Raw genomic sequence first — 14,619 nt, 5'->3', positions numbered from 1 at the left:
ATGCGGGGCTTGATCCCAGGACCCTGGGATCATGACCTGAGCCGAAGACAGACGTTTAACCGACTGAGCCACCCAGGCGCCCCTACACATCTGGTGATGGACATTTGGACTGTTTACACCTCTGGCTATTGTGAATAATTTTGTATTCCCTCCAGCAATGTACCAGGGTTCTAATTACTCCACATCCTTGCCAATACTTGTTAGTTTGTTTTATTAAACAATACCCATCCTAATAAAGTGTATCTCATTGTGACTAGTGATGTCGAGCATCTTTTTCATGTGCTTATTGGCCATTTGTCTATCTTCTTTGGAGAAATACCTGTTCAGGTGCTTTGCCCATTTTTGATGTTTTTGCCTGCTCTTTTTAAGTTGCATTTTTCTTCTTCTTTTTTTTTTTTTTAAGATTTTATTTATTTATTTGACAGAGAGAGAGACAGCGAGAGAGGGAACACAAGCAGGGGGAGTGGGAGAGGGAGAAGCAGGCTTCCTGCTGAGCAGGGAGCCCGATGCGGGGCTTGATCCCAGGACCCTGGGATCATGACCTGAGCCGAAGGCAGACGCTTAACGACTGAGCCACCCAGGCGCCCTTGCATTTTTCTTGATCAGCATTTGCTTGGCTGCTATACACCATGAGCTACTTTCCAGAGTTCAAAGTTGGTTCTAACAGTTTCTGTGTGTTTTTCAATGTTTCTGTGGGAACATGAGTTTATAACTGCCTATTTTGCTATTTTGCTGATGTGACCATCAATATTAGTTTTTTTTAAAGATTTTATTTATTTGAGAGAGAGAGAGAGCAAGAGAACAAGCAGGGGGGAGGAGAAGGGAGCCCAGCGTGGGGCTCAATCCCAGCACCCTGGAATCATGCATGACCTGAGCCTAAGGCAGATGCTTAACCAACTAAGCCACCCAGGCACCCCCTCAACTTTAATTTAAAAATTTTAAATCTCAGGGGCGCCTTGGTGGCTCAGTCATTAAGCATCTGCCTTCGGCTCAGGTCATCATCCCAGGGTCCTGGGATCGAGTCCCACATCGGGCTCCCTGCTCGGCAAGAAGCCTGCTTCTCCCTCTCCCATTCCCCTTGCTTGTGTTCCCTCTCTCGCTGTGTCTCTCTCTCAAATAAAGAAATAAAATCTTAAAAAAAAAATTTTTTTAAATCTCAGATCTATTTGGAACTTATCTTACAGTGATTCCACATGACAGTTGAGTTTACTGAACAGTCCATCTTAAAAAAAATAAAAGTCCATCTTTTATTATTTCTTTTTTTAGCTCTAAGTGTATGGACTCATGGGTTTTTGTTTTAGTCAATGTTTTGATGTTCCATTTATTTTGATGTTCCATTTCCCAGATTTGTCCAGTGGGAACCCCTTCAGTGTGATGTCCTTTTGATACGTATTCATCATCCTGTGAACACCTTCTTACTTTCTGGAGCAAGAAGATGCTCCAGGATCATTTGTTCTTTCTCTGCCCCACCCCATGAATCAGACTTTTCTTTGAGAAGCCATAGTTACTTTTTTTTTTTTTTTTTAACTGTATTTAGAAACCAAGATCTGGGTGTTTGGCATGTTTGTTTTTTCTACTGTGTTGTTGGACCTCTCAGTGGACAGATGGCTTGGGACTACTTTAAACACTGATTTGTTCGCTTATTTCTTACAATATTTTCTTATAAAGGCAAAACACTGATAGAGAAAGTTTGGGAAAGAGAGAAAATAATCCATACTTTTATTACCCCCAACAATAACTATTTAAACTTTTGCTTCTTCCTGTCCATTTTTTCATACACATTCAAATGCACTGCTAGTATATTAATGATTTTTGTTTCCTGTATTTTTCATTTCTGTGCTTTTTCCATTTGGCTACATAAATTGCTTCATAATTATTTTTAAAGGATACATATTATTCCATCAGGCAGCTATACCATGACTACTGGGAATTTAGTTCCCTTTCAATTTTTCCTAACAAATAACAGCTGTGGTGGGTAAATTCTGTGTATACAGCTTACTTTGATGTTCCTTTAAATTCCCAAAAATGTGGAAAATCAGGGTGAAAAATATATGAATATTTCTATAACATGTAAATAGTGTATGTCTATATTTAAAAATGTAAGCACATTTGGGGGCACCTGGGTGGCTCAGTTGGTTAAGCGTCTGCCTTTGGCTCAGGCCATGATCCCAGAGTCCTGGGATTGAGCCCTGCATTAGGCTCCCTGTTCAGTGGGGAGCCTGCCTCTTCCTCTGCCTGCTGCTCCCCCTGCTTATGCTCTCTCTCTCTCTGTCAAATAAATAAATAAAATCTTAAAAAAAAAAAAAGTACATTTGAATAGAAGGCAAACCTGCAAAGTAATAGCCACTGAAGATTCACCAGAGCCATCCTAAAGCCATGAGAACAAGAAAATGGCCACAAGAAGTAGTCCACTGCTACCACTTAAAGCGCTCTCTCAGGGGCGCCTGCGTAGCTCAGCCGTTAAGCGTCTGCCTTTGGAGCAGGTCATGGTCCCAGGGTCCTGGGATTGAGCCCCACATTGAGCCCCACATCGGGCTCCCTGCTCGGCGGGATGCCTGCTTCTCCCTCTCCCACTCCCCCTGCTTGTGTTCCTTCTCTCACTGTGTCTCTCTCTGTCAAATAAATAAATAAAATCTTAAAAAAAAAAAAAAAAATAAAGCACTCTCTCAAAAAAGTTTCCAAAGTACCTGGAGGTGAATTTAATCTGGTAACTGAGGATCTGGTGGCAGCAGCCTTTCACCTGATAAAAATCAGTCTGAATGATCTTAGGGCCTGGTAATGGAGCTGGGCCAATAACCACAGCAATTTGTGTTGAGCACTAATTCCCACTTAGGCTCTGTTTTGCTAGGAATTAAAGTAGGATAGTGGACTCTGCTCTGGAAAATATCCTATCATTGAAAGTTGTTATAGGTACCTCTAGCTTTAATTATGAATTGAATATAAATTGATAGCAAATTTATTTCCTAACTCTTTCATGAGACAATTGTGAAAAATTCTGAAAGACAAGGAGAAACAGGAAGGCAAGGAAAAAGGAGGAAATGCAATGGGGCTGAGGAGTGAGTGTGGAATATAAAGTGAGGGACACCAACATCAATGGCATCCCAACATAACTTCAGACTCTGCCCTGTAGCTAGAGAGTAAAGTAGGACTCACTAAAGCCACAGCATCCAAGAGGATGGCATCCAACAATTAAGGCAAATTGGATGTCTCTACTGTATCAAGTTATTTTGTATTTCTAATTCTTAATCCTTCCTGTAATGCTTTTCCAAAATTATTCTCTAAACTTAAAAATGCAAGTAGACCATTTCATTCAAAGAATCTTAGTCAATATTAATTATATGTAAGGCACCTGCTTAAGCATTAGATTTACAAAGTAATAAACCAGACAAGATTTTTTTGTACCAATAATTTACATAGATTATAAAGATTTATATAGATTAAATAGATTATATGTAAACTATATGCTTTAAAAATGCAGCCATGGGGCACCTGGTTGGCTCAGTAGGTTAAGCATCTGCCTTCGGCTCAGGTCATGATCCTGGAGTCCCAGGCTCGAGTCCCATGTCTGGCTCCCTGCTCAGCGGGGAGTCTGCTTCTCCCTCTCCCTCCACCCCTCCCCCTGCTCCTTCTCTCTATGTCTCTCTTTCACTCACTCTCTCAAATAAATAAATAAATAAAATATTAAAAAATAAATAAAAATGCAGCCATTAAAAATGATCATTAAGGGGCGCCTGGGTGGCTCAGTTGGTTAAGCGACTGCCTTCGGCTCAGGTCATGATCCTGGAGTCCCTGGATTGAGTCCCGCATCGGGCTCCCTGCTCGGCAGGGAGTCTGCTTCTCCCTCTGACCCTCCCCCCTCTCATGTGCTTGCTCTCTCTCATTCTCTCTCTCTCTCTCTCTCTCTCTCAAATAAATAAATAAATAAATAAATAAATAATAAAAAAAGATCGTTAAATATAAGATACAATATTGTCAATGTTCTTTTGAGTTTGCAAAGTTTATTACAGTTATTGGATAAATATAAGCACCATCTTTGGACCGAGGATGGACCTGAGGTCTAAAGGGAAAAAAAATAGTGTATATTTTACTCATTGTATAGAAAAAATCTGAACTAAAACCATTAAGAGGATGTGAGAAGGTAAAGGAAGTAAACATAAGAAAGCTAAGATGGTTATCTATCCTAATAGCAATACGAAAGGTAATGTTCAAAAATAAGGACTCAAAATGTACATGTTGTTTAGAAATATAACTGTAAATAACAGAAAAAACAGCTAAGTTCAAAGTAGTTGTACTTAGGGAAAGGGAATGGGAGCATTTATAGTTTTCTACTACTACTGTCTTTTAAACTACATGTATATATTATTCTAATTTAAAATAATGAAAAAGGGCGCCTGGGTGGCTCAGTCGTTAAGCGTCTGCCTTTGGCTCAGGTCATGGTCCCAGGGTCCTGAGATCGAGCCCCGCATCGGGCTCCCTGCTCCGCGGGAAGCTTGCTTCTCCCTCTCCCACTCCCCTTGCTTGTGTTCCCTCTCTCGCTGTGTCTCTGTCAAATAAATAAAATCTTAAAAAAAAAAAAAAAAAAGAGGCACCAAACAATATCCTTTAAAAAAATAAAATAATTAAAAAGCAGAAAAAAATTAAAAACATTCAGAAAACCAGAATTTCATGTTCACTAATTTTTTCTAAGACTTTGTCCTTCAAATCTCGTATTTCTAAACCTATTTAATTGCTTCCCTTTAAAATCCTTCCTCTTCAAACATACACAAAATAGAGAAAAATATAAACACCCATCCCAACCATTCAGGTATCAGAAAAGTTTACATTTTTACTTATTTACTTATTTTTTAAGAAATAAAGCATTATGAGATGCCTGGGTGGCTCAGCTGGTTGGGGTCTGACTTGATTTTGGTGTGGATTGTGGTCTCAGGGTTGTGGGATGGAGCCCTACATAGGGCTCCAGGTTCAGTGCAAGTCTGCCTGTCCCTCTCCCTCTGCTCCTCCCACTGCTCCAGCATGTGCAGGCTCTCTCTCTCAAATAAATAAATAAAATCTTAAAAAAAAAAAAAAAAAAGCGGGGCGCCTGGGTGGCTCAGTCGGTTGAGCGTCTGCCTTCGGCTCAGGTCATGATCCCGAGGTCCTGGGATTGAGTCCCGCATCGGGCTCCCTGCTCCGTGGGGAGCCTGCTTCTCCCTCTCCCTCTGCCTGCCTGCTCTGCCTACTTGTGCTCTGTCAAATAAATAAATAAAATCTTAAAAAAAAAAAAAAGCATTATAGAATTGAAAACCATTTCAGGTAAAAATTTTATTAAATGGTATGTCTTAAATATGTGCATCTTACTGCATATTAATTATACCTAAAGTTGTTAAAAACATTAAAAATGCGTATTTATTCAGCACCTACTATACACCAGGTATGATTCTAGGTGCTTGATACATATGGAACAAAGTAGACAAAGATTCCAACCCTTGTGGACATTATATCCTGGTGGTGCTGTTTCTAACATTATTTTCAACTACTATAAAATAATCCCTTAATTTAGATATGATCCTTATTGTCATAAACATAACATATTCATAACACTTCTTTGTTCATATTGTAACACCATCCTTCTGGGCATTCAAATCCTAATTATCCTTCAAGTCCCATGTCTACCATAAAGGTAAAATATTAAACCCATATTCATATTCCTCTCCTAAAGCATGTAGATTTTCAGTATTTACATTGTCTGAGACTGTTTACTGTTGTTTTTTTGTGTTTTTAAGCTGGATCTAAGATCCTTGAGGACAGGTATTATGACTTACACATTGCCTGTTTCTTCCACAATGCCTGGCCTAGTGCAAAACCAAGAGGAGCCACCCCTGAAGTATTTCACTGTTTCCCTTTAACAGGTTATTGTTCTCTAGCAAACTGCTAATATTTTTCATTTTATAGTTATAAGCTACTAATAAATTGTTTTTACTTGTTTTAGGACACCAAGAGAATGAAGACGACCTTAGATTCAAACTAACTTGTACTGGAATACTGACTACATCATTTTTGAGCTGGTGACTTTGTTGTTACTTACCTTCTCTAACCCCAAACCTGTAACATGGAGATGATTTTCATCCTCATAAGTTTGTTTTGTTTTGAGGACTAGAAAAAAATACTAAGAATACAATAATGTTTGCTCCTTTCTCTTTTCCTGTTCCTCTGTCATAATCCGCTACAAGGATCAGTAAGAAACATCTTCAGGCTTACTCTAAAGTTTTAATTTCAACATGGCTATGAACTTTTAGATTTTTTTGTTTGTTTTTTAGAGGCATTTGCTTTAAATCATGTTAAGTTTATTTTTCTTTAAGTTTATTTTTTTAACTTAAATTCAATTAATTAACATATAATGTATTATTGGTTTCAGAGGAAGAGATCATTGATTCATCAGCCTTATTTAATACCCAGTGGTCATTACATCACATGCCCTCCTTAATGTCCATCACCCAGTTACCCTATTCCTCTATCCCCCTCCCCACCAGCAACCCTCAGTTTGTTTCCTATGATTAAGAGGCTCTTATGGTGGCGCCTGGGTGGCTTGGTTGGTTGAGCTTCTGCCTTCAGCTCGGGTCTTGATCCCAGAGTCCTGGGATGAGCCCCACATTGGGCTCTCTGCTCAGCGGGGAGCCTGCTTCTCCCTCTCCCTCTGCCTGATGCTCCCCCTGCTCTCTCTGTGTCAAATAAAAAAATACAATCTTTAAAAAAAGTCTCTTATGGTTTGTCTCCCTCTCTGATTTCATCTTGTTTTATTTTTTTCCTCTCTTCTCCTACGACCGTTTTGTTTCTTAAATTCCACGTATGAATGAGATCATATGATTGTCTTTCTCTGATTTACTTTGAACTTTTAGTTTTGATTTCACTAATTAAACTTTTAAAAACATTTATATATTTACTGAACCTCCCACCACCATGTGCAAGGCACTGGTTTAGAATTAATGAAAGAAGGGATGGGCGCCTGGGTGGTTCAGATGGTTAAGCGTCTGCCTTTGGCTCAGGTCACGATCCTGGACTCCCGGGATCGAGTCCCGCATCGGGCTCCCTGCTCGGCGGGGAGTCTGCTTCTCCTCCCTCTGACCCTCCTCCCTCTCCTGCTCTCTGTCTGTCATTCTCTCTCTCTCAAATAAATAAATAAAATCTTTAAAAAAAAAAAAAAAGAATTAATGAAAGAAGGGTTAATGGGACAGACACAATCTCTTAGGGAGTTTGCAGACTAACAAGGAAAAATATACTGAATTACTAATCGCAAACATGGCATAGAATTATGAAGTAAAAACAATCTAAGATAGGGGCGCCTGGGTGGTTCAGTCATTAAGTGTCTGCCTTCGGCTCCAGTCATGATCCCAGGGTCCTGGGATCAAACTCCTCATCGGGCTCCCTGCTCAGTTGGGAGCCTGCTTCTCCCTCTCCCATTCCCCCTGCTTGTGTTCCCTCTCTCAGTCTCTGTCAAATAAATAAAATCTTTAAAAAAAAAAAAACTAGGGGCGCCTGGGTGGCTCAGTCATTAAACGTCTGCCTTCGGCTCAGGTCATGATCCCAGCGTCCTGGGATCGAGCCCTGCATTGGGCTCCCTGCTCTGCGTTCCCTGCTCCGCGGGAAGCCTGCTTCTCCCTCTCCCCCTCCCCCTGCTTGTGTTCCCTCTCTCGCTGCCTCTGTCAAATAAATAAAATCTTAAAACAAAACAAAAACAAAAAATCTAAGATGGACATAAAGTCATTATTTTAAAGAGTCATCATTTTAGGTATTTATCCTAAATTAGTATTATGTAATAAACCATGTAAAATCTATTTATATCAGCTGAGTGAACTTCTACAATCATCACAGTCATGTGACACAAATGAACCTAAGTCATGCACTGTACTATAGAGAATAAAAAAAGCCATGTGACAAATGTCTACTTTATCAGCATGAAGCTTGGTATTAGAAAGGACAGATGAATAGAATTTCCTTCATTTTGCTTCAGTTTACTTCCAATTAGTACCACTACCATCTTATATTTGTATTGTGTATCACAGTTTACCAAACACCTTCCCAATTATTATCCCACTTACTCCCAACAACTGCAGTGATAAAATCAGTCAGGAGAGAGACTAGATTGAGCTTTTTGGAACATATCCACTGAAAGGAAAATCCAGTCACGATAGATTCAGACTACTAAGAAAAGGAGTTTTTTTGATGTATACATTAGAATTCAAATAGAAAAAAATCTGTATATTACCAATTGTATTTATTTTTGTAAATGCACATGACAGGCTGCATTTTTTTTTTTTAAGATTAAGGTTTTGTATCAAGATATTCCACGGAGTATGCTATCTTTGTGTAGAAGCTGAAGTTTCTCCATAGGGATAAAGCCATTCCTGGCATTAAACACAGGGCAAAGGAACCGATGGATCACATTTCCATGTGGAGTCCTTTGCACCTAGATCTTCTATGGAATGGGAGTAGGACACCAAGCCTCCAAGGGCAAACAAACTATGGTAGGATCAAAATCAAACACTTTAAAAGACAGTTTGTATATTTAAAGAATTCTAGTTTTCTGTTAAATAATAAAAAATGAAAAATTTTGGAAAGTTTCAGCTTATCTTCGTTGCAGAGTAACTGAAAATACTTTTTTGTCTTCTAGACAAACTGTTACTGAGGAAGTTAAATACCCCTAAGGACCAAAGTGATAGTGACAAAAGTAATTTCGATGAAAAAATCCTAGGGGGAATGGGGCACTTTAGAAGAGGTTGTCAAGGTCACTAAGGCATCCTTTGACATCAAGACATTTTCATTCCAGGATTGAAGTGTTATCTACCTTGCAAAACCCAGCTCAAATACCATTTCCTTTAGAAAACTTTCCACAGGGGCGCCTGGGTGGCTCAGTCGTTAAGCGTCTGCCTTCGGCTCAGGTCATGATCCCAGGGTCCTGGGATCAAGCCCCGCATCGGACTGCCTGCTCCGCGGGAAGCCTGCTTCTCCCTCTCCCCCTCCCCCTGCTTGTGTTCCCTCTCTCACTGTCTCTCTCTCTCTGTTGAAAAATAAATAAAATCTTAAAAAAAAAAAAAAAACTTTCCACAATTTCTCTGAAAGACTAAATATAAAATTATTAGCAGAGTGAGGAGAGATCAACTATGCACCCTTAGAATGTGCTCTATCTTCACAGCCGTAACTCTAGGCCCAAATATCACCTCTTGGTGGTTTCCTCACTCCATTCTTGTCCCCACTCAAGGGAGTTTCTACACAGGAGTAAGGATGACCTCTCTCTCTCTCTCTCTCTCTCTCTCTGTATATATGTATATATATACATACACTCTAACCCCAACATGGGACTCAAACTCACAACCCTGAGATCAAGAGTCTCACGCTCGGGCGCCTGGGTGGCTCAGTTGGTTAAGCGACTGCCTTCGGCTCAGGTCATGATCCCAGAGTCCCGGGATCGAGTCCCGCATTGGGCTCCCTGCTCGGCAGGGAGTCTGCTTCTCCCTCTGACCCTCCCCCCCTCTCATGTGCTCTCTCTCATTCTCTCTCTCAAATAAATAAATAAAATCTTAAAAAAAAAAAAAAAGAGTCTCACGCTCTACTACTGGGCCAGCCAAGCCAGATGCCCCCAGGATGACCTGATTAAGATACAAATTTGAGGGGCGCCTGGGTGGCTCAGTCATTAAGCGTCTGCCTTCGGATCAGGTCATCATTCCTGGGTCCTTGGATCGAGCCCCGCATCGGGCTCCCTGCTCGGCGGGAAGCCTGCTTCTCCCTCTCCCACTCCCCCTGCTTGTGTTCCCTCTCTCGCTGTGTCTCTGTCAAATAAATAAATAAAATCTTAAAAAAAAAAAAAAAAGATAGAAATCTGAGGGCTCCCTGCTCAGCGGGGAGCCTGCTTCTCCCTTCCCTCTGCCCCTCAGCCTGCTTGTGCTGTGTCAAATAAAAAAAAAATAAAATCTTAGGAAAAAAAAGATACAAATTTGACAAACTTCCCTGCTTAAAACATTTCACTGACCATCCAATGCTCTTCAAATAAGGTCCAAATATTCTGGAAAATATTACAGAGAAGTTCACTGTACTGTTATCTCATCACATTTCAGTAGTTTGAAAATTTCACTATAAAGCTTAAAGGTAAAGAAAAAAAAGCCAGTCCCAAATTCTTAACGTTGCTTAAAAGACCTGGCATCATCTCTCTTGCCCCCTTTTGCATTCCACACTAAATCCAACTGCTTTGACCTTTCAGTTCCTTAAATTTCCCTGAACCTCCCTCTGGGGAACCTATTTCCTTTGCCTGGACCTTTCTTCCCTCCTTTGGCGGGGTCACCTTTAACTAATTCCTATTTACCCGTAACATCTTAGCTGGAAGATTACTTTCCTAAGAAAACTTTAACTGATTTCCCAAGCTGGTTATCCCCTTGTTACAAGTTCTCACAATATATTATATTCTTCCTTTTTAAGCTTCTGTCTAGGTTTACTGGCATTTAAACTGCAGAAGTCCACTTATATGAAGACTTTTTTCTATAAATACAGATATTTCTAAATATAGTACATTTATAAATATACTATATATAAATATAAATATACTATATATACTATATATCTTTATATATGTAATATACTATAAGCATAGCATATATAAGTATAGTATATTAATGTATTATATACATAGTATATTATAAATGTATTTTCTCTTCCTTATTATGATTTTCTTCATAACATTTTCTTTCCTCTAGTTTACTGTAAGCAAACACCATAGTACATATAACATACAAAATACGTGCTAGTTGACTTTAAGGCTTTCAGTCAGTAGTAGGCTGTAAGTAGTTAAGTTTTTGGGGAATCAGAATTCATACACAGATTTTCCACTGTGTGGGGGTTGGCACCCCTAACACTCCCACCATTGTTCAAGGGTCAACTGATGAGGCTTTTGTGATTAGTTGTTTAACCTAATAGCAATGTAAAGTCCTTAAAGGCAAAAATCTATAGGGATCAAAAAAAAAAAAGAAAAGAAAAAAAAATCTATAGGGGTCACCATGGTATCGTGGGCAATCACCAAACAGTAGGTATTAAAAATTCTGAATAAATTAGGTAATTAACATTAAGCACTGAGTAAAGTATGAATGTGAAGTATTTACCACAGTGTAGGGCTAAGAGCCAGTACTCAACAAACTGGAGTTTCTGTTGATACTGTATTCTGCCTCGTATCATTACTACTTGCGTGCTTAATCACTCTCTCCAACCTGCACACCATTCCTCCTGTTTTTGGATGCCATCAGTTCATAGCACTAACTTCAGCGGTACAGATGCTCAAAATTCACTGAATTTAACTGCCTTTAAAATCAATACGCCTTTCTGCATATTTACACAGAAGACATAACAACATCAACTTTTAAGTAGTTTTCCCCATTAAAAACTAAACTGTAGGGGCGCCTGGGTGGCTCAGTTGGTTAAGCGACTGCCTTCGGCTCAGGTCATGATCCTGGAGTCCCGGGATCGAGTCCCGCATCGGGCTCCCTGCTCAGCGGGGGGTCTGCTTCCCCCTCTGCCCTCTTCCCTCTCGTGCTCTCTCTCATTCTCTCTGTCTCAAATAAATAAATAAAATCTTAAAAAAAAAATAAATAAAAAAAATAAAAACTAAACTGTAATTTAAAAACGTATAAAACACTCCCAAAACACACTTGAGCCATGACTCTGAAATACGGAAGCCGATTTTCACGTGTTCATACAATGTCATACTTTTCAGTTCCACACTGACATCAATCAAGACTGTCAGTTTCCTCTCTATTTGCCATTATCTCCTGTACGTATCCTCCGGTACGAAGGAACCGATGTGGGACGCCACCCTAACGTTCCTTATTGCTAACAAGAAATTGCAAGTAAAAAGACGCACATACAAAAAATTAGACATGGAAAACAGCAACCTCGAAACCTACAAAAAGACTGTCGTGGGAGACTACCACCACTACGTGGTGAAGCTACCTGAGAAACGGCCACCCCAAACAAACGTGCTGTATTTCGCACCGTGCTCCAGCAGCGCACGCCTTTGGAAATGGGGGCATTTTAAGTGCACCTAACTCGAAGTTTCCGAGCGCCCCCAGAACTGCAGCCCTCCGCGGAGCTGGCGCGGAGCTCGCCCCGCAGGACGCAAGCACAGGCAGCAGGCCGGAGCCGCGGCTCACCTGAGCGGGCCAGAGTCTGGCCCCGACCGCCGCCGCCAGCGAAGCCGAAACGGCCCGGACCCCGGCCTCACCGAGAGTGACCCGAGCGCTGCGGCTGCGCCCGACCCAACGACAACCCCCCCCCCCCGCGCCCCGCCTGGGAAACGCCCGCCCACGCCCGGCGGCGAGCCAACGTCCCAGCCCCTCACCCCGCCGAACGCAGCGCGGCCGCAGCGCACTCACCTCCGGGCACGGCCGCGCCGCCGCCTCCCGGCCTGGTCTTCCGTTCGCTCAGGGGCCGCGGGCGCCACCGCGGCTGTCGGGCGGGAGCCCCTCAGACGGGGAGCACCGCCGCCCCCAGACCCGCTGAGGCTCGCGGGCCGCGCCGCCGGGACCCGGCCCGCCTCCCTGGGCCTTCGCCGCCGGGCGCCGAGCGCGCGCCGAGCGGCTCCGCGCAGCCCCAGGAGCGCGCGCGCGGGGGTGGGGCCGGCCGCCGCCGCCGCCTCAGGCCCCGGCTGACGCGCACTAATGGCGGCCGTCTCCCGTCTGCCGCGGGCGCCGCCGCTGGCTGCCTTCTCCCCCGGCCCGGAAAATGCTGGGAGCGAGGTGTGGGCTCAACGGAGAACCCAGCGTCTACTTACCTCTCTACCTTTCCAGCCTCTGATGGAGTCCGCGGAGAGATTTCCCTGCATTGTGACAACGCTGAACTTTACCCGAGCCGAGCCCTGTGGTTCTGGAAAGCGACGGTTAAAGAAATCCCCCCACCCTTTTGTGCTCCTGAAAGGGTTTACCGCAGGGAACCATCCTTCCCCGTGTAACTCAGATATGACTCACGCGTGCACCCTGGTTTTTACCTGTGGCAGGTCAGACACAGACCGTCCAAATTCCCTTCGGTTTTGCCTCGTAAATGGTAAGGTGAACTGACTGCACTCACTGACCAATCTGGACGAAATACGGGCTGCCTTGACTTGACCAAACTTTAGTTAAGCTGCTCTCCTTCCACCAGGCCCCTAAACGTTGACCCACCATCAGCCTGAGCCGGGCTGCAACCCCTTCTTATCCACCACTCCTGAAAAATCGGCTCACCTTCGTGCAAAACACTCAGGTGCTGGGTGGTCACCGCCACCTCCCCCCTTTCCTCCCCCTCCCCCACACCCAGTTCTTTCTAGTCTTTGTTCACTTCTCCCTGTGAAAGAAAAGCCCTTTTTTGCCTGACTTCGGATACAGTTGCCGAGCTCCTGGTCGGAGTTCCCCTAGAGGAATAGTCCCCCCTCACCCTCCACACCTCACTGCAATAGTCCTTTTACCTCTTCCTACCTCATGAAGCTGCCCTAGTCTAGGTATCTCATATAACTGGAATCATACAATATTTGTCCTTTTGTGTCTGCCCTTACTACACTTAGCATTATGTTTTCAGGGTTCATCCATGTTACGGCAGGTATCAGGATTTATTCTTTTTTATGCTGAAAAATATTCCGTTGTTGTATATACCCCCTTTTGTTTATCCACTCACCTGCTGATGGACGTTTGGATTGTTTCCACTTTTGGCTCTTGTGAACAGTTGAGCTGTGAAGATCTGTATACAAGTATCTGATTAGTCTCTTGCTTTCAATTATTTTGTATGTATCTAGATGCAGAATTACTGGATCATATGGCTTATGTTTAACTGTTTGAGGAACTGCCAAACTGATTTCCACAACGAGTACAGCATTTTAATATTCCCCTCAGCAGTGCACAAGCATTCAGGTTTTTCCATACTCTTGACAGCACTTGTTGTTTTCCATTGTTTTGGTGTTTTTACAATAGCCATCCTAACGGGCGTGAAGTGGTTGGTATTCATTGTGGGTTTGATTTTTATTTCCCTAGTGACTAGTGATGTTGAGCATTTTTTCATGAACTTTTTTTTTTTTTTTTTTTTAAGATTTTGTTTATTTGAGAGAGGGAGAGAGAGCAGGAGCAGTGAGGGAGGGGCAGAAGGAGAGGGAGAAGCTGACTCCCCACTGGGCAGGGAGCCAGTGGAGGGACTAGATCCCAGGATCCTGGGATCAGGACCCAAGCGGAAGACAGATTCTTAACTGACTGAGCCACCCAGGCACCCTTTTTCCATGTATTTATTGACCATTTGTATATCTTTGGAAAAATGTCTAATCAAGTCCTTTGCCCATTTGTATGTATGTATGTATGTATGTATGTATGTATGTAAATTTTACGCCCAACCTGGGGCTCAAACTCATGACCCTGAGATCAAGAATCCCATGCTCGCAATGTCCACAATAGCCAAACAGTGGAAAGAGCCAAGATGTCCATCAACAGATGAATGGATAAAGAAGATGTAGTATATATATATACAATGGGATATTATGCAGCCATCAAAAGGAATGAGATCTTGCCATTTGCAATGACGTGGATGGAACTGGAGGGTATTATGTTGAGCGAAATAAGTCAAACAGAGAAAGACATGTATCATATGACC

The 14,619-nt window shown here is 42.4% G+C and overlaps 1 protein-coding gene across 2 annotated transcripts in view; it reads right to left on the bottom strand.

Moving 5' to 3' along the window:
- Positions 1 to 12,585, bottom strand: part of UBXN2A (UBX domain protein 2A) — a 45,630-nt gene extending 33,045 nt beyond the window's left edge. The window contains exon 1 of one of the 2 annotated variants that reach the window (XM_035000672.1): positions 12,390 to 12,585. The gene's annotated coding sequence lies outside the window, so the exon portion shown is untranslated. The remainder of the gene's footprint in view (positions 1 to 12,389) is intronic. The other variant, XM_035000673.1, reaches the window with a different exon arrangement.
- Positions 12,586 to 14,619: the final 2,034 nt, after the last annotated feature.

Source organism: Mirounga leonina, unplaced genomic scaffold (genome assembly GCF_011800145.1).
Source record: "Mirounga leonina isolate KUSES-001 unplaced genomic scaffold, KU_Mleo_1.0 Mir_125, whole genome shotgun sequence".
In the NCBI taxonomy this organism is placed as follows: domain Eukaryota; kingdom Metazoa; phylum Chordata; class Mammalia; order Carnivora; family Phocidae; genus Mirounga; species Mirounga leonina.
Note: the sequence above shows the minus strand (reverse complement) of the source record. Positions and strands in the feature narration are given on the sequence as shown.